The sequence below is a fragment of the Astyanax mexicanus genome, chromosome 9 (assembly GCF_023375975.1).
Source record: "Astyanax mexicanus isolate ESR-SI-001 chromosome 9, AstMex3_surface, whole genome shotgun sequence".
Taxonomy (NCBI): Eukaryota; Metazoa; Chordata; class Actinopteri; order Characiformes; family Acestrorhamphidae; genus Astyanax; species Astyanax mexicanus.
Genome location: NC_064416.1, coordinates 7,444,543 through 7,464,465, shown reverse-complemented (window position 1 = coordinate 7,464,465; position 19,923 = coordinate 7,444,543).

Sequence of the window (19,923 nt, the reverse complement as noted above, 5' to 3'; positions counted from 1 at the left end):
AATTCCAAACATTTGAATGGAAGGAAGAACAGAAAAGATAAACAGTTTTTATATTTTTATCATTTTACCCTGTCTTATGTTTCAGGACTGTTACAGCTCTAAAAAAATGAGACGAGAAGATGAGTTTCTTTGATTTTACCAAATTGAAAACCTCTGGAATATAATCAAGAGGAAGATGGATGATCACAAGCCATCAAACCAAACTGAACTGCTTGATTTTTTGCACCAGGAGTAAAGGCATAAAGTTATCCAAAAGCAGTGTGTAAGACTGGTGGAGGAGAACGTGCTGGCACATGATAATGACGAGCTATTGTCTGAATTCACTCCTGTTTTCACCACTACTTAGTGAACGAAATAGTGTTTCCCTATATAGCGCAACACTAATTTCGGTCACAGCCAAGATATACAGCATTCACTTAGAATTGCTTTCAGGTAACAGCTGTGCCTTTTCAAGAGTAAATTACTTAAATTCCATTTCTATCCACAGCACTTTTTGAACTGCATTGCAATTGCAGAGGAACAAATAGCTGACGTTACATTTGATTATCTCGAATAACTGTTAAAGCTCTACTGAAAACAGTCAAAAATACTGCAATTTCCATGTACTTGACTGCTTTAATGCTCAAATGCTATATAATGCTATAAGGCCCAATCCCATTTCACCACTTGGTCCCACATCTTAGCCCTACCCCTCTGATTCTGAATCATCTTAGGATGGAGAGTGAAGTGTTGGGGCTACATGACCCTTCAAATTGAGGCACACTTAAAAAAGACGGCTATGGGAATCGTTGGCAACACAAGCTTTAAACAGTATAAAAAACAAAATATTACCATAGTTTAATGTGTAATTTAAATGTTTAACTGTCTTTTTTGTTATAAAAACCTAAAAACTTGGTAAAACAGTGGTTTTGTCATTTAAGGTGGAATAATTAAATAAAATAAAATAAAAGCTGTTAAAAGCCTTTTGGAGACCACGTACAATGCCCTAAAATTAGCAAAAATTCAACGACTACACTGCTAAATTTTAACAAAGCTTCTTTAAGGGTTGGACCAATTTCTTATTGGGAATATTTCACTCCTTCCTCTTGTATCTCTGTTCTAAGAGGAAGGTTTAAGCTTTAAAACAAGGGGTACGTGTTTTAGAAATAAGAAATGGGATTGTCCATATAGTCATTTCATTTTTATGGACGCAGATATTTTGATCTATTTCTATTTAAAAGCTGGTCTGCTTCTAACAGTGCAGCTCTGTATTGAATTATTAGTGTTTGCATGGATTTACTGGGCTGTTTAGTGACTGCAGAGCTCGTCCTCTGTCAGGAAGTGTTTCTCTCTCTGTCCATCTTCCTCTCTCTGTATCTCTCTCACACCTTACATCAAAAGAAGTGCTGTGTCTCCTGCGTCTCGTTAAAGCCACACTCTTCCTCTCCTCTCCTCCAACCTGCTCCCCCCATCCGTTAATCCATCCCGGAAGACTTGTCTTGACATTTTTTATTCAGTAAGGTTTTCCCGGGTTTTCACTTCTTCTGTTTTTTGGATCATTTTATGAAAAAAGTGTTGATTAACTGGAACGTTCATATCATATATTTGGTGGCTTAGTGGTTAGCACATTAGCCTCACAGCACTGGGGTCTTGGGTTCATGCAGTCCTCCAGGTGGACGGTTGTTTCCGGTTGAGAGTATGCTGTGCGCTATTGGCTACTGCTTCTCACCAGTGTGTGGAGGAGTGCAGAGTATAAATGGTTGTGCGTAATGTGTAAATTGTAAAGCGTCCTTGTGTTTCTAGAAAGGCACTATAAGTGTATGAATTTCATTCATCATTCATATCAGGATATTGTGCACCCAATCAGATTTGAGTATATTAGAGCTGATTATCAGCCCATATCAATCTGAGCCAGTATAGTCTTTGATTTGATGTAAATAATATAGCTGTATAGTTAAATTATGATGAGCTGCAAAAATAATAGTGAATTAAAATAAATGTATTTTAATCAGTATATAAAATGATACATTATCAATTGATTTATTTAGTTTAGTAGTGAAGTTGGTATCAATTCCTCTAATTCTTTATTGATGTACTATGGCATAATACAAACATAATACCTTATAATGGCTGTCAAAAGTGTGTATAATAACTTGGGACATGGATTAAAAAAAACAAAATATTGAGTGAACGATATAGAAGTTCGTGCTCACGATTTCTTTAATTCGAGTGAACGTTTTCTTTAACTCAAGCGAACGATTTTAATGCGCCCTAAGAAAAGAAGCTCGGAGGGAAATGAGCATTTTTCACTTTTAACCTGTTACAGGGCTGCTGTGGTGATAATCAGTTATCTATTTTTATAACCTGCTTATTATTGATGCTCTAGTTAATACAGTTAATACAGTGTGCAGATTGATGAAATCGTGAACACGAACTGCAAATTGCTTACTTGAGTTAAAGAAAGCATGAGCACAAACTGCTATATCGTTCACTATTTTTTTTTTGTTTGTTTTAACATTTTATATATCTTTTTTTTTGTCTTTCAAAATGACAGGTTTCCTAATGCACTTATTCATATTTTTTAATATTCTTATGCAATACCAGAAAATGTTTTTTTTGTTTGTTTTTTGTCCCCCCAAATTTTTTTTTCTGCATTGTGGACTAATACTAAAGTCATCCAAACTATGAAGAAAAAGGTATAGAATTATATAGTGAACAAAAAACTGTTAAACAAACCAGAATATGTTTTAGATTTAAGATTCTTGAAAGTAGCACCTCTTGCTTAGATGACAGCTTTCCACATCTTGGCTGGGTTTTCTCAGTCAGCTTTATGAGGTAGAGTCACCTGGAATTCAGGCTTTCAGTTAACAGCTGTGCTGAACTCATCAAGAGTTAATTACTTGAATTTCTTGTCTCTTAATAAAGTGTTTGAGAGCATCATTTGTAAAGTAGTGAAGAGGTAGAGTTACAGGTATACAGTGAATAGTGAATATTTGAGTAATGTTTTAATCCATATTATGAGAAGAAATAACTACTCAACTAAGTAAAGGTAAAAAGCAATGAAGGTCAGTCAATCTAAAACATTTTAGGAACTTTGAAAGTATTGTGGCGTGGAAGAGGAAGGAGGACTCGTGAGACTCATTGCAAGTACTCAACAGCTCTTTATTAACAGGCTTGCCACTCACTTATAGCCTTTAACAAGGCTAGGAGAGCGAAACCCAACTCCTCACACAGCTAAACAGCCCTAAGGTCACTAAACCAACTAGGAATCTACCGGATGGTAGATTCAGAGTGGTGCCCACCACTCTGCATAACCCCACCTAAAAGGGAGGCCCCACACCTGACATCCACTCACACACAGGCACACAGAGGCGGGCACACAGAGACAGGCACACAGCAGCCACACACACACACACACACACAGACGCCACAGTATCCTCAAGTTCAGTCGCAAAAAAAGACCATCAAAATGTTGATGAAACTGGCTTTTATTAGGACCACCCCAGAAAAGGAAAAGCAAGAGTTTCCTCTGTTGTACGGGTTCACGTTCAGCCTCAGAAACTGCAATTTAACAGCGCTTAACAGAGTATTTTGGTTTAACACTTACGTTACTACATGATTTCCTATGTCTTCCTTCATGAAGACATCTTTCCTTATGACTCTCATCTCCCTATTCATTTACAATGTAGGAAAACAAAAAACCTTGGATAAGAAGTTTTTTTTTATTATTAATTCCCATTTCTAGAAGGGAATTATAGGGTCCAAATTGTTCACAGTTGTGGTGAATGTATCCACACTAGCCTTCTAGATTCAATATAGAGCTTCAAACTTTAGCCACGAAAAATGTCTTGGCTAAAATTGAGGTCATTTATAGATTCTATACATTTTAACTTTCCTACAATTCCACACTGTAGTTTACTCAGTGGGACTTCCATTTGAGTACCAGGCCTTTTGTCATCTATCTCTCTCTCCATCTCTCTTTTTCTCTGTGTGACATTGTGTACTGTGTGTAATCTTTACTTTCAGAGATGAGTGTGTGAATTATTTTTGGACACTCTCACAAACTGGCACGGCTCAATCTGTTCGGCTGGTCGGGTAACGACGGAATGAAAGCCTGTCACCTTGTTTTTTACAGGATGACCAGCTGACCCCTGGCCCCCTGCTGCTCTGAAGTGGAGAGTAGAGGAGCTGGACCATCTGTTTCTTTGCTGTCCGGTCTTTGCTCAAACAGATCAAGCAGATTCTGTTTCAAACAGTCGCATTCAGCCTGGAGTTTCTCAGCTCGGCTGCGGAGTTTTCTGCTTCAACTGTCTGATATCTGTCACTGGAAGAACTGATTAATGATTCAAACCATCACTTATCTACAACACTTATCTAGAAGAGGGATGTGCAAGTATCAGACTTATAGTATACTATTTATCAGAAGTGAACATTTCTAGTTAAACCTGTCAATTTACAATGTGTTATATATAATACACAACTCCAACAAACCTTTCCACATCTATGCGTGACCCATAAACTTCATCTATGTTTAACCCCTAAAGCCTTAGCCACTTAAGCCTAACCCACTCTAACCCAACCAAACACATAAGCCCAATCCACCCTGACATTTCCTTCCGACCCATAGCCTACTCAAACCATTTCAACCTATGACCCAACTAAACTCTACCAACCCACAGCTCACCAAACACAACCAACAATGGCCCACCAAATACCATCCACCCATACCCCTCCCAGACCCTATCCTACTACAAACGCATGCCCACAACCAACAAACAATCCACCCTGGTCTTACTTACCAACCATAGCCTACTCAAACCCTTTCAACTCTCAATCCACCAAATGCTGTGTACATACTATAACCCTCCAAATACTGTCCACTCATACCCCTTGCAAACCCTATCCTACTACAAAAACATACACAACCAACCCATACCCAATCTACAATGATCTAACCTTCCAACCCATAGCCTACTCAAACTCTTCCAACCCATAACCCAACCAAACCCTATCAACCCATAGCCTACTCAAACTCTTCCAACCCAGATCCTACTCAAGCCTTTCCAACCTGTAACCCAACCAAACCCATAACTCACCAAAGGCTACCTACTATTGCCCACCAAATACTATCCACCCAGACCCTATCCTACTACAAAAGTAGACCTAACCAACATCCAACCCATCTTACCCATCAACCTATAGCCTACTTAAAACCTTCCAACCCATAACCCAGCCTAACCCTACCAAACCATTGCCCACCAAACACTACCTACCATAGCCCACAATAAACTATCCACCCACACCCCACCAGACCATATCCTACTACAAAATCCTACCCAACCAACCCATACCCAATCCACACTGATCTTACATACCATCCCATAGCCTACTGAAACCCTTTCAACCCATAGCCTACTCAAGCCTTTCCAACCCATAACCCAACCAAACTCTACCAACCCATAGCCTACTCAAACTCTTCCAACCCATAGCCTACTCAAACTCTTCCAACCTATAACCCAACCAAACCCTACCGACCCATAGCTCACCAAATGCTACCTACTATTGCCCACCAAATACTTTCCACCCAGACCCTAACCTACTACAAAAGTAGAACCAACCGACATCTAACCCACACCCAATCCACCCTAATCTTACCCATCAACCCATAGCCTACTCAAACCCTTCCAACCCATAACCCAAACAAACTCTACAAACCCATAGCCTACTCACACCCACCCAACCCATTGCCTACTTAAACTCTACCAACCTATAGCCTACTCACACCCACCCAACCATAGCCTACTCAAGCCCTTCCAACCCATAACCTACTCATACTCCTCCAACCCATAGCCTACTTAAACTCTACCAACCTATAGCCTACTCGCACCCACCCAACCATAGCCTACTCAAGCCCCTCCAACCCATAACCTACTCAAACTCCTCCAACCCATAGCCTACTTAAACTCTACCAACCTATAGCCTACTCACACTCACCCAACCATAGCCTACTCAAGCCCTTCCAACCCATAGCCTACTCAAACTCTTCCAACCCATAGCCTACTCAAACCTTTCAACCTATAACCAACCAAACCCTACCGCCCCATAGATCACCAAATGCTACCTCCTATGGCCCACCAAATACTATCCACCCATACCCTATCCTACTACAAAAGAAAACCCAACTGACAACCAACCCACACCCAATCCACCCTATTCTTACCCATCAACCCATAGTCTACTCAAATCCTTCCAGCCCATAACCCAACCAAACTCTACAAACCCATAGCCTACTTAAACTCTACCAACCTATAGCTTACTCACACCCACCCAACCATAGCCTGCCTACTCAAGCCCTTCCAACCCATAACCTACTCAAACTCTTCCAACCCATAGCCTACTTAAACTCTACCAACCTATAGCCTACTCGCACCCACCCAACCATAGCCTACTCAAGCCCTTCCAACCCATAACCTACTCAAACTCCTCCAACCCATAGCCTACTTAAACTCTACCAACCTATAGCCTACTCACACCCACCCAACCATAGCCTACTCAAGCCCTTCCAACCCATAGCCTACTCAAACTCTTCCAACCCATAGCCTACTCAAACCTTTCAACCTATAACCAACCAAACCCTACCGCCCCATAGATCACCAAATGCTACCTCCTATGGCCCACCAAATACTATCCACCCATACCCTATCCTACTACAAAAGAAAACCCAACTGACAACCAACCCACACCCAATCCACCCTATTCTTACCCATCAACCCATAGCCTACTCAAATCCTTCCAGCCCATAACCCAACCAAACTCTACAAACCCATAGCCTACTTAAACTCTACCAACCTATAGCTTACTCACACCCACCCAACCATAGCCTGCCTACTCAAGCCCTTCCAACCCATAACCTACTCAAACTCTTCCAACCCATAGCCTACTTAAACTCTACCAACCTATAGCCTACTCGCACCCACCCAACCATAACCTACTCAAGCCCTTCCAACCCATAGCCTACTCAAGCTCTTCCAACCCATAACCTACTCAAGCTCTTCCAACCCATAGCCTACTCAAACCTTTCAACCTATAACCAACCAAACCATACCGCCCCGTAGCTCACCAAATGCTACCTCCTATGGCCCACCCATACCCTATCCTATTACAAAAGTAAACCCAACTAACAACCAACCCACACCCAATCCACCCTATTCTTACCCATCAACCCATAGCCTACTCAAATCCTTCCAGCCCATAACCCAACCAAACCCTACCAACCCATAAGTTACCAAACCATATACTGCCATAACCTGCCCACTCTTAGCTTCCCCACCTGCAAACCCACCCAACCCTGCCCACTTGTAACCCTTCCACACTCCCCAAACTTGTGAACCAGATTCCACACACCCAATAAAACTCCACACCTGTAAATTAAATGGCACATTAATGTATTGATCACTATTTTAACTTTTTTAAATTAAGAGTTCCCTAGGATAGAATGTACTTGGAATGTAGCTAAAGTTGACATTATTAAGCCGGAATCATCCCAGTTCCATTATCAGTTAAACCTTTTGCTGAGCATTGTGGTAAAATGTCTTATTTGATTATCAGTGTTTCAGGAACATCCAATTAAAGTTCCTGAGAAAAATACCCTCAGCATAATGGAAGACGCATATAAACCTATTGCACCATATTACACATTACAAATTACATGTGGCATTTCTGATCTGCTGAGATCTTTGTTAATTCAACACCAGGACAGATTAATAAAAAAGTGTGTCCTGACGTTCAGTAATACGATAGGGATAATATGTTTCATCACTTATCCAATTACATGTGTGAGGGAAACTAATCTGAGACTCCATTAAAACACTAGACCTGGCAGCACAAGGTTAAACAATAGCAAATTACATTAGCTCCCGCCGTTTAGCCGTGGGACCCCATCACCATCAGGCCTTGGCAGATACATAGCCATTACCTTCACCAGCATGGCCTACAAAACCACAAATCATTCTAAAAACTTACTTTTATCTGTTTTTCATCCTGTCAAAGATATGTTAGACTGTGTATTACCTATATATTTTATTCTAATGTATAAGAGGACACTAATAATACAAATTGAGGGTGGATGTGGAGCTGGATGCCACATTAACCTTTCCAGGCAATTTTGGCAATGCATCTTTGCCAAAAGCAGAGCTTCTGTAATGTGCTGTACGTTGTCTCTCCAGATGAATTGTGTGTTTCAGATCTCTGAGCTCAAGCTGAGAGAGTATAAAACTACAATGTGGAGCTCAGAGTGGGGCAAAAAGGCTATTTATCCTACAATAAACTCAATCATGTGATTCCTTTAGCTTTGAGACTGTTGTTGCTATACTTATAGTGGAGTGATATACTCTCAGGAGGGGTATCTGGTTAGTACAGTGTTTTCCACATTCTGTCACTTTACAAACACAAACTTAAATTTATTTTATTGAGATTTCAAGTGATAGACAAACACAACGCATTGCATAAGTGTGAAGTGGAATGAAATTGCTACATGATTTTAAAAAAATGTGAACAGTGTGATGTGCAAAAGTATTTAGCCCTCTTTTCACTAAAACCCCTAAATAAAGTCCAGTGCAATCAACTGCCTTCAGAAGATACCTAATTAGTTAATGGAGTCCAGCTGTGTGTAATTTAGTCTCAGTATGTATGTATGTATGTATATATGTGCAGCTGTTCTGTGAAGGCCTCGGTGGTTTGATACAGAACAATAGGGAACAAACAGCAGCATAAAAAACAAGGAATTCACCAGAAAGGTCAGAAATTTGTGGAGAAGTTTAAAGCAGGGATAGGTTATAAAAAACATATCCCAAGCTTTAAGCATTGCCAAAGAGCGCTGTTTAATCGATTATCCAAAAATGGAAAAAGTATTCTACACCTGCAAACCTACCAAGTCATGGGCATCCACCCCACCTGACCGATCAAGCTAAGAGAGCACTGGTCAGAGAAGCATCCAAGAGACCCATGGTCACCCTGGAGGAGCTGCAGAAATCCACAGCTTAGGTGGGAGAATCATAAGTCATGTGCTCCACAAATATGGTCTTTATGGAAGAGTGTCAGAAAGAAATCCATTGTTAGAAGAAACATATGGATTGCTGTTTGCAGTCGCAGCAAACATGTTGAACCAGTGACCATGTTGACCAACGTTGAACTGTGGAAAAGTTTAAGGGGTATGGATACTTTTGCAAGCTACTGTATTCTGATACTCACTGTACTAGGCTAAGTGATGAACTCCTGAGAGGAAAATCTAGTATTTACTTTGCTTCTTGAACAAGTAATGTTAGTTTTACACATTCCAAAATAGCAAGTGAACAAGGAACTGCAGATTCCTGTCACCAATGAGCCTCCCCAGAGATGCTTTCATTTTGAAAAAACAGACAAATAATGTAAAAAATGTCAAAAACAAGCAGTCCTACTCATTATGGTGCAGACCAGGTCCGGATAAAGTTTCTCTCTAGTGTTCTTTCTTTCTTTCTCCTTCTTCCCTCTCCCTGAACTCTGATCCCTGTTTAAGAGCCAGAGCTCCTCACTCCGTTAATTTCCCCTGAATGTAATTTCCTCTAATCTCTTCATCCCTCTGTCTCCTGGAAAAAAAGCCCCTTACCTGAGGCTCGGAGCGACAGAGACTTGGCCTAAGCCCCCCTCTCTCACTTTAACTTGGTCCCCCTGTTTCTGTTTCTCTCACCCACTCACTTTCTTTAACTTTTTCAGACTTCTTTGCTCTTCCTCTACTTCCTCCTCCTCCTCCTTCTCCTCCCATCACGTTTAAGCAGATCTCCTCCTGAGCTCATTTTAGGGCTGGAGCGTTTATTTAGCCGGTGAAAGAATCTCGTCTCTTTATGGCTCATTATAGTATGAGGTAGTGAGCTGAAACCTTGGAGTTTTTCTTTCTGCGAGTTTCCTGAGCACTCTTCAAACAAGCTGAGTGCTTTTCACTTCATTTTTACTGTATATAAACGCAGTTATGCTTGATTTTAAAAGTGCACTTTATGAAAGTACCCTTCTGCTTCAAGAGGCTTCAATTTACTGTTGATAATATAAGCAGGGGTCGTCTTTTGTGTGTGTGTTTGTGTTAGTGTGTGTAAGATAGACAGCTGTAGTGATGGCCATATGGCAGTCTGCCAGTCTGCTACCTGTTGGCCAAACATTCCCACCATAAGCCCAACAACCCCCACAGAACTTAGCCGTAACCCTCTCTGACTATACAGTATACTCACCCATAGTCCTCCCAAGCACACTCATAATCTACCCAAACCCCACCCACAAATAACCCAATTAATCCCACCAATCTATACTGTATACCCAACCATAATCCACTCCAGCCTAACAGACATATAACCCTTCCACACCCTATGCACCCATAATCCAACAGTACCCCCAACAATCCATCCTACCCACCATCCACTGCTCAAACTCTACCCATCTAAAACCAACCAATTTCCGTTGCATAGGTTGGTAACCTACCTGGACCTATGCCTAGGGGTGGATTTGGAAGTTCTGGGGCCCCAAATGGATTCTTTTGTATAGCAAAATGCAATATTGACTCTGACAACCTAGCTGTCTCAGGTACCTCATCCTCGTCATACTTTTCATTTCTTGCTGCTGCGAAAAATTTGGTGAGCTTTGTCAAGCCCCCTGATACCTGGAGCCCCAAGCAATTGCATGGTTTTGCGGGGTGGTAAAATCCACCCCTGCCTACGCCACTTGTAACTCACTTAGTATATACCCACCTCTAACCCGACCATAGCATTCCCTAGCCTACTTATCCATAAACCACCCAAAGCCAATTCACTTATGACCAGTGATGGAATAGTTACTTTGTAAATGTAACCTGATTACTCCTTTGAAATGTAACTTAGTTACTTTATGGATTACTTGATTTTTTACAAGTAACTTTTAGTTAAATTTATCATCTACCAACCCCCCCCCCCCCCCCACAAACACACACACACACACTCCCTCCCATACCCCTGTCACCTCTTTATAACGGTTTTGCCAAAACTCACTGTATTGGAAGCTTCCCTCCACCTTTGGGACTTTAAATTCTGTAAATGTGCCCAAACTTCTCTTCAAATTCGACATTGTGTTTTTGAAGCTAGGTAGCATTTTGTCACCAGTACAGAGTGAACACGCATCTCGCTGGCAGCTCGCTGTGTGTGAGTGCTAGTTTTAGCCTGTTAGCTTGTTTGCTTGCTAGCCTGTTATTTTGGTGCTACGATATAATTTTCCTAAGGAAAATGACACAAGCTTAAAGCATGGTCACTTGGATATTTAACTTTTTAATCTGGTTACTTGATTGGAAATAGTAACTCTTCAGTTCACTCGTTACTGAAAAAAAAAGGGTCAGATAAGAGTACTGTGTTACTGACATGACTGCTTATAACCCACCCTGACCTTATCCAGCTATACCCAATTGAGCACCTCTGGGGCATGCTCACACATAAGGTGTAAAGAGGAGTAAAAGAGCATTCCAATTGCAACCTATAATGGAAAATATTGACACTGCACACAATTTGGGCATTTTTGCCTAGGGGTGTACTTAGGGTACACTTTTAATGCCGGTGGTTTAGACATTAATGGCTTTGTGTTGAGTTATTTTGAGGGCATAGTAAATTTTCACTGTTATACAAGCTGCACAGTGATTACCTTCTGTTACATCAAAGTGTCATATCTTCAGTGTTGTCCCATTAGAGGAACAATGAAATATTTTCGAAAATGTGATGGGTGTGCTTAATTTTGTGAGATACACTACATATCCACCCATAACCCTGCCAGTCCCATTCACCCTAAACCACCCATAACCCCATTTTTTACCAACACGTATCCTACTCATGATCTACTCAATCTCTACACAGCTATAAACCACTAGTAACCCACCAATAATCCAAGTGTTTGTGGACCCATGTGTTTTTGGATCTCCTTCCTGTATAGAGAAGCTGATTCTCTGGGAGAAGAACAGAACAGAAATGCTTTACACCTTCCACTGCTCAATGCTGACGGGCTTTATACCCTCAGGGCTTTCTGACCTTGTTCAGCTGAACACCAGTAAGATATACCGTACACTGTAAAAAAAATAAATAAATAAATAAATAAAAAATCTTTATATTTTAGCCGTTTTAGCTAGAACTCCCTCATTTTCTGACTATCACCATCAGTGTGTAGTGATTCCCCCCACCTGGTTAGCATAAGGTAGTACAGTAGATCATATATTATGAGTAACTGCTTGGTCTCTGTGTTGTAGGCTGTAAGAACAAGCATCGTTTTCTGAGCTACTATTGTATCTCTGTTGGCTGTGCTCAGTAGAGTGAACACTATAGCTAATTTATGTGAATTGATGATTTTGAGAAAATACTACTAATGTAAGCTTGTTTTGTCTACTGCATTCTGATGATGCCATTGTTTATTTTTGATTTTGTTTTAGTGGTATCGCTTTAATTAAGACGCGATGATTACCTAATGTAATCATTGCTATAAACTTAAGCGAGTAAGATAGGCCAGTTGTACAATAGTTACTTTAGCTTAAAAAAATAAGTTTTAGGTTTACCACATTTTGAGTGGCAAGTACTTGTGGTTTGTCTGTTGAACTTAAAAATGAACGTTTGTTGAATTCCATACAGTATTATAAATGATAAAAAAATAGTTTTGAAACTGTATAACCTCAAATGATTTGAGTAGACTTAACTTATTAAAGTTTACAATGGATGCTGTTGTGGAAAGGCAAGGACAGGAAACCTGTAGTGACATTTTAAAATGCTAAAATGTCTTGTTTCTCCTAGAAAAACCTGTGAAATCATCCGTTTCCAGGAGCTGTCTCTCAGTCCAGAAATAAATAGCTGCTTTACCATTCACAGCCCGTGCAGCCAGCAACAGTGAGGACTTACGGAAAGTTTGTGTGGGATAAAGTGGAGATTTTCGCGGAGGCCCTCGAGCAGTTTCAAAGGAGCAATTATGAGGGCCAATGAAGGACTTTCAGTGGCGAGAGTGTTTGTGCTCGTTCTTTAGGAAAAATGGGCAGAAATGCAGGATAATTAGTAGCAAGGGATCTATCTAAAAGGGGGGACAGGGCTGCACTGAATCTGGGTCATTTAACACAGTCGAGTTGGAGTCTCAAACTTGGAAAAAAATGACACAGAAATCACAGGGCGGTGTAGATACAGTCACTGGCCACTAGGGGTGCATGACATGGACAAACAACTTGTTGTAGGATAACGCTGCTGGATTTCCTGATATTAATGTGGAATGTGAAAAATTAAGAAATTTAATTAAATTAGTTTAAGCTTCTAAAAAGGTTTCAGAACTTGACCTGACTGCACTTATTTGTCCCAAGCTAAGAAGTAGTTTAAAATTAGTGATTGCTGTGGACCTCTACCTCACTCTAGTTCAATCTACCTCAGTTTACCTCACTTTACCACAATTTATCCTACTATACCTCACTCTACTCTGCTCTATTTCTTTCTACTCAACTCATTGTACCTTACTCTACCTCACTCTACCTTGATCTACCTGTCTGCCTCACTCTACCTTACCCTACTACACTCTATCTAACTCCAATTCACTCTACCATACTCTACCTTGCTCTACATCACTCTCTACTTCATTCTACTTACTCTACCTCTGTCTACCTAACTCTACCTCACTCTATCACTCTCTATATCATTCTACCACACTCTCACTCAACCTTTCTTTACCATACTCTACCTTGCACTCAATCACACCCTCTTCCTCATTTTACCTTACTCTACATCTGTCTACCTAACTCTACCTCACTATCACTCTCCATCACTTTACTTCACGCTGCCTTGCTCTCTCTCTTTGCCTCACTCTACCTCACTGTACCTCACTCTACCACACTTTACATCACTGTACCTCATTCTACCTTACCCTACCGCACTCTAGCTCACTCTACTTTACTCTACCGTACTCTACCATACTCTCATTTGCTCTACTTCATTCTATCTCACTCTACCTCTGTCTAACTAATGCTACCTCACTCTATCACTCTCTATATCACTCCACTTCCTTCTATCTCACTATACTTCACTCTGCCCCGCTTCCTGTCTTTGCCTCACTCCTCCTCAATCTGCCTCCAGCCTCATCATGTCACATGACACACAGCAAATTAAATTTTTCAAATGTAAAATTCTGCTGTTATTTGAAGTGTGACTAAAACAAATATAGCCATTTTATTCATCCAATCTCACCTTGGAATCTAAACATTGTTCTCTGATTTTTATATGGAATATTGATGATGGTAAATGTAAGTGAATCTAAACAAATGCATTTCTTTGGGGACTTAAAAAAAAATGCACCATGAATTAAACACTTGCGAGGGAGCTTTTAGAAACTTTAGATTCAAACTTCTCTACAATTTTCCAATGAACCACACTGACAAAAATGATTGTGTATAACATACATATTGTTGCTGCCCAATGAAAAAACAAGTATCTTCATTTTTGTCACTTTTTAATTTAATACATAATTAGAACACAAACTGTCCCTTACACTGTGCCAAAAAATATTGATGAATTGACCAGTAGAAACTCTTGAAAATGACCTGAAATAAATTTGTTTTTACATTTCTATCTCCTGTAAATTTGATGTTTTGGAGATGCTTGTTTTTTTTATTGGACAGCAACAATGTGTAGTAAATGGTATGTTTAGTTTCTTATGAGATCCCCAATAGCTTCCCCATATGGGGCCTGTATAGGTAGTCCAATTGGGAACCATGTTGTCCATTGGGTCCATGTTGGCCCAACATACTGTATGGATGCCCATCAGGGTCAGTTGGTCGGTAATGGGACCAGGAGGGCATAACATGGGCCTCATCTGGGTTGTACACTGCACATGAGGTCTAGTTGAGACCCATGTGTGAATATGTTGGCCTGGGTGCCAGTAAAAAAACATGTACTACACTCTACATGAGTGTTGGCTGGGTTTAGATGGGGAGTTGATAGGAATCAGAAGGTTTTTTTTTTTTTTTTACAATGCTTTGTATATTTTAATCCACACAAACATTTTATTCACACACAAAACTAGAATATCTAAATATAACTTAATATTAAAGAGGGATATACTAATAGGAGCCTTAATAATAAGTGCTGATTAATACTTAGTGAATACAATACATTAAAACAAAACACATGGCTCTGTAATATATAAAGAGCAAGCATGTTTTACTCAGTTCAGTGCTCCGAGTTCAGGTTAGACTTATTCCACTGCAAGTTTTGGAAGTTCACAGCAATTTCTGAAGCAAATATGATCTAATCTAGAGCAGTTTGTATGTGTCAGGACCCGGGGCCTGCCGGTTTGTTTTGTGCTGCTTCTGAGCTTGGGCATCATCAATACCATTTAGGCAAAGTGTCTGTGTAATTATAATGACCAGCCACTGTGTCCGGACCGTCCCCTGGTTCTGGTTTGGGTCTCTGCGGGGCCGGAGCCTCTGCGCCGGTGTCTCTGCCGCTGTGCTACAAACCCGCTCCTAGATTTTTTTCATTTTCGCAGAAGCTCGCAGCCAATCTGTCTCAGCCGGCCGAGCGTTATTTCCCCACGCTGATGAACTGAGGCAGCTATTACACCGTGTTAACGACGCCATTTAACATCCCATCCACTCCGACTGCTGCTGTTCGCTCATATTCAATGAGCAAAACCCAAATCACCTCCATTAGAGCTGCGGCGGTCACGCCGTCTGCGTTGTGTTCAAGTCTGTTTAAACAAAAGTACGTGATTCAGGCCATAAAGTGTGACTCGGTTTACGGAGCAGTGAAGCGAAATGGTTTTAAACCAAAGCGTCACCATCCACATCCACGCTCGCTCTGGATCAGCTGGACCCGGCAGTTCTTCTCCTCATTAGTAATCAAACACCTCATAAAACAAAATGAAGAACTAGAACTTTTTCATAACAGGGCTCATAAGAGGTCCAGCTCAATTAAAAGCATAAGTGAGATGAATATAAGCCCAACCTGGCCGGTCTGTTTGGGTACATGGCTGACAGTAAAAGCTGAGCAGGTGATTTGGGGACGGTGTTTTAGCGGAAGGCTGCCATCCGTGGTGATTAACCTGTTTTTAAACAGATTACCAGAGCCAGATGTAGGTGCACAGGATGTGCCTGCAGTAAAATATGGCTGTTCCACAATTATAATTATTATTTATTTTTATATAAAGGTGCTTTATCAAGAACCTAAAGACAGGGGTTGGACAATGAAACTGAAACTGAATCATTTTAGTGTGGGAGGTTTCATGGCTAAATTGGAGCAGTCTGGTGGCCAATCTTCATTAATTGCACATTGCACCAGTAAGAGCAGAGTGTGAAGGTTCAATTAGCAGGGTAAGAGCACAGTTCTGCTCTAAATATTGCAATGCACACAACATTATGGGTGACATACCAGAGTTCAGAAGAGGACAAATTGTTGGTGCACGTCTTGCTGGAGCATCTGTGACCAAGACAGCAAGTCTTTGTGATGTATCAAGAGCCACGGTATCCAGGGTAATGTCAGCAATACCACCAAGTAGGGCCAACCACATCTAACAGGATTAACTGTGGATGCTGTAAGAGGAAGCTATCTGCTAACCCGGATTGTATCCAAAAAAAACATAAAACCACGGCTTATCAAATCACGGCAGAATTCAATGTGCACCTCAACTCTCCTGTTTCCACCAGAACTGTCCAAGTCAAGTCAAGAGGCTTTCATTGTCATTACATCTGAGTACAGGTACACAGTGTAATGAAATTACGTTCCTCCAGAACAATGGTGCAACGTGGGACAACATAAAGTGCAAGAGTGACTATAGTGCAACCTAAAACTATAACACTAATAACACTAAATACAATAAATACAAAGACGAGACAATTTGAAAGATGGGACAGTGCAGTACCGATATGGTATGATAAAGTGTATAGTGAGGATAAGGTTCAGAGATGTGTAACATACTGTAACATATAGAACATATACAGTATGATCACAGCAGTTACTGAGGTAGAGAGTTTATAGTTTTTTGGGAGTAGCAGCAAATATTGCTGAGTGTTGTGGAGTCTGACTGCCTGGTGGAAGAAGCTGTTGCAGAGTCTGGTTGAGGAGTCTGACTGCCTGGTGGAAGAAGCTGTTGCGGAGTCTGGCATTGGAGGCTCTGTGTGTTGAGGAGTCTGACTGCCTGGCGGAAGAAGCTGTTGCAGAGTCTGGTAGTGGAGGCTCTGTGTGTTGAGGAGTCTGACTGCCTGGTGGATGGAGCTGTTGCAGAGTCTGGTAGTGTCTGTCAGGACAATAAATTATTGTAGTGCAAAACCAGGTGTTTCAGTTTCACTGTCCAAACCCTATACAGTTCAAAGAACAGACTGAGGACAGGATATGAGTGTGGTGAGGCAGAGCGAATTCAATAAGAAGTGCTGTAAAATGGCAGGGTCAGACACTGAAAGCAAAAAAAAAAAAAAAGTTTATAGATAAGTGTTTTCATTAATTTTGTTTTAATTACATCAATCTTTCTTTTGCAGTTAGGTCAATGTACAAGACACTATGCTAAGTAAAAAAAAAATATTTTAAAGTTATTTTCTTTGCACTTTAATACATGTAATTTTTCCAGGGGACAGAAATGACACCCATTTCGAGGAATATGCCAAATCAGAAACAATGAATGAATAGGTGTCCCAATACATTTGTGCATAGTGAATATCTGTTTATGTCTATCTAGTGCACTCTATGCAGTGTAGAGACCAATTCAATCAGCATGATGTGCAGTACACTGAGCGATAAAGGTGGTGGCTGATTGTAAGCCTGTGTGTGTGTGTAAGGCAGGTTATGAGTGACATTTCTGAAGTGCTGTTGGAGTGAGATATTAGCCTGTATTAGCGTTCCGGTTTGGGGTCAGAACCTCCAGCTCATTCAGACAAGCCACTGCAATTAAACAGGCCTGATGATATCGCTCTAACATGCGGATTATGATTACGAACAGCGCGCTTTAGAAAGGTGGGATAATTCAAACAAGGACAAAATAACCGTACAGCACTCTGATAAATGTCCACCGCCACGCAGCTCTTCACGAGTAATTACAATGGGATAATTGCCAATGGAAACAGAGGCTGAAATGGTAAGACTTGAGATAAGAGGGTGCAGAGAGAGAAAGAGAGAGAGAGAGCGAGAGAATGTTTCTTTTGTTCTATTGTTCCATTTTGTTTGTTTTGTTCAATTAAGAGTGTGAAGTTATGGCAATCGGGGGGGCTTTTCAGAGCTGAGAAGATTCACACTCGTTCTTCCCCAAGGCTTCGCTGAAGAAAACAGTCGGCCACGCTGCTCTCTGTTCATTACCACCATGGGTGTCCAGTGAGATCATTACAGCAAGGTCAGCCTGAAGGCCAATGGCAGGCATGCTGAAGACGACCATTAGAGAGCGAGAGAAAGAGAGAGGGGGAGTAGAGGTATGACATTTGGACTAATTTCTCCTATTTTAGTGTGCAGGAGGAGTGTCCTTTATGGGTGATAATTCAGTTTCTAGTGTATAGGAGAGTTTAACGAGGTTGATTATGCACTAATATCTTTTATTCTAGTGAACATCAGAGTTAATGGAGGCCCTATATGTGGTAATATCTCCTGTTTGAGAGTATAGGGACTTCTAGTGAGGTTGTGATACCATAGATTAATATCTTATATTCTAGTGTATAGGAGTGTTTATTGAGGTTAAGTTTAAGGACTAATATCTTCTATTCTAGTGTATAGGAATGTTTATTGAGGTTGATTTTATAGACTAATATCTCCTATTCTAGTGTATAGGAGTGTTTATTGGGGTGGTTTATGGACTAATATCTCCTATTCTAGTGTATAGGAGTGTTTATTGGGGTGGTTTATGGACTAATATCTCCTATTCTAGCGTATAGGAGTGTTTATTGGGGTGGTTTATGGACTAATATCTCCTATTCTAGCGTATAGGAGTGTTTATTGGGGTGGTTTATGGACTAATATCTCCTATTCTAGCATATAGGAGTGTTTATTGGGGTGGTTTATGGACTAATATCTCATATTCTAGTGTATGAGTTTTATTATGGACTAATCTCTTATAGGTTGTTTAAAAACGAATATCTCCTATTCTATTGTATAGGAGTGTTTATTGAGGTTGAGTTTATGGACTAATATCTCCTATTCTAGTGTATAGGAGTGTTTATTGAGGTTGAGTTTATGGACTAATATCTCCTATTCTAGTGTATAGGAGTGTTTATTGAGGTTAGGTTTATGGACTAATCTCCCTTTTAGACAGTAGGAACTTATGTTGAGTACTTTCTCATTAGCTGACTTGTAGAGAGAGCAATAATAATGTCAAAAACACAAAGGATATGACCTAGCTAAGGGCTTTAATGTAGGTTTAATGGGCAGAAGCTGTCAGATCTCTATAATTAAACACACAGAAAGATAGTGAATATATTGGAAAATTCTGATAATAGACTCCACAGTTTCTTTTGTTCTCCAGAGGCTAATGTCATGTATAGCTTCTGTCAATATGATCTTTCTTAGCTCCAGTTTTAGCTCCAGCTTGTAAGAAAGGAAGCTTGTAGAGCTGAATCTCCCACAGCAACAGGTTCTTATCACTCCAGTCACCTGACCGCTCTCCGGCTGCAGAGGCTTCAGAGAGGCTCATTGTTGTCAACTCGTTTGTCTTCATCGCCGACAGGCAAAGGGTTCCCATGAGGAGGCAGGCATTAGTGTCTCATTAATGTCAACATGGATATCACACACAGACACGCAGACACACACACACTCTTATGGACACACATCTCAAATGTCTTCGCTCTCACCTTTAACATCCATTAAGCACAATCCACTAATAATAAGTTGCTATTCACTTATCAGCTGCTGTATTAGAAACACAACCTCATTCCTATTGCTTTCCATTAACGGCCACTTTATTAGAAACACTGACCTTGTG